Source organism: Microchirus variegatus (assembly GCF_963457635.1).
Source record: "Microchirus variegatus genome assembly, chromosome: 12".
Classification (NCBI taxonomy): domain Eukaryota; kingdom Metazoa; phylum Chordata; class Actinopteri; order Pleuronectiformes; family Soleidae; genus Microchirus; species Microchirus variegatus.
Window position 1 is genome coordinate 3,048,009 of NC_139813.1, and position 1,818 is coordinate 3,049,826.

Consider the following 1,818-nt stretch of genomic DNA (forward strand, 5'->3'; position numbering starts at 1 on the left):
GTGTTTCAAATTGACAGTGAATATTTATTTAAATCCACAACAGATACACAGTAGTTCAATAAGTGTCAACTCTATAAATGAAACAATATGCCTCAACAAAATATAATAAGAACATTCTTCTTCAAAAAGTATTTGAAATAAACAAAAAGTGCAGTAAGTGTACTGTAAACATCTTACACAGTATCAACAACACTGAGCAACTGAAGAGCACAAATCAAGTACAGTAGAGGCCTTGCCTAACTACACTGTAAATGTCACAAAAAATCCAGAGTCTGTGTAACTGTTCTTCAAAAGAAAACAAGAAAATGACTCCTCCAAAAGTTAACTGACTAGTGATCTAGTGCTCTCAAGAAATCTCAGTTGATCAATGGCAGATTATTTTTGAGGGATATGAGCATTTCCGCTCTCTCTGCTGTCAGACGATTCCTTTTTTCAACCACAATATTGGATGCCGTGCTAAATAGTCGTTCGCTTTCCACACTAGTTGGAGGGGCACTCAGGAACTTTACCACAACAGCAGCAAGGAGAGGAAAGCGAGCATGATTTTTTGCCCAGTACTGGAAAGGGCCCTCACCTGCAGTTGGTTCTTTCAAATACATTTGCATTTGGATAACCATATCCTGGGTACCTCCTGCTGCAGGTTCCTCATGCTCCTCCAGAATTCTGTCATACAGACTGCTGAAGCTGCTCTTACTTTTGCTTGAAGAACAACTAGTGCTTGGACCAGCTTCCATGCAAGCAACCTTTCTTGGTGGATATGCCTCAGTTTCATCAGCTGATGCCCTGGGCAGTTCTTGCTTCACCTTCTCAAGCTCTTTTGCCAGGTGAGCCTTTGCCACAGTGGCAGTTTCCCCACTTGCAAAGAATCTGAAACAAAAATGAAATAGGTTCAGTACAACTTATTTGTTGCTGCAAGACAACAAGCATGCATACACACGCGCACACACACACACACACACCCCCACACACACACAAACACACACACACAAACACCTTATGCAATTTCAAAAATCCACTTTAAGCTATGAATCAATCAATATGCAACTTTGGTTTAGCATGATTTAATTGCCAGTTTAAAACTTAGCCAAAATGAATAAATAGGGCATTAATTAAAAAAAAAAAAAAAGTATGGCTCACCTGTCCTTGTATCGAGCGTCCACTAAAGTGGCAACAGCATAGAGGGGTTCACTTTCGATGCTGCTGAATCGTCTGGTGACAGCTTGGAGGAGTGTGCTTTTCATAGTTTTTATGCCGCTGTCACTGCTGTTCTCCTCAGCGAGCAGGCGTTTCAAAACGGTGACGGCTGGTATTACGTCTGCTGCAGAGGAAGTTGCAGAGCTGATTTTCCTCGTTAACTCCTCGAAGGGTTCCAGCACAGTCACTGTTTTTTCAAGCAAAGCCCACTCGTTGGCTGACAGTGTTACCTGCAAGTTGTGGTCGGCAGCATACGCACACAGAGATCGCTTCTCTTTCAGAAGGCTCTTAGCCATGTAAAAGAAGCTATTCCATCTTGTTTGAACATCTTCAACAAGACGATCAGGGGTAGCCGTGGTTTCTGCACTTTGCATTTCGAGCTGTATGTCTTCCAAACGAGACTGTGCGAGTTGTGAATGCTTGAAGTGTCCTACAATCCTCCTGCTGTTTGCTAATGCATCTCTAACGCTGCGTTGGCACATGAGCCCCTCGTGCACAACGAGCTGCAAAGTGTGTGCAAAACACCCCAGACTAGGAACTCCCATGTCTTCCATCGCAGCCTTCATGTTACTCGCATTGTCCCATACAATGACATGCACTTTATTCAGAGGGATTTCCCAGTGA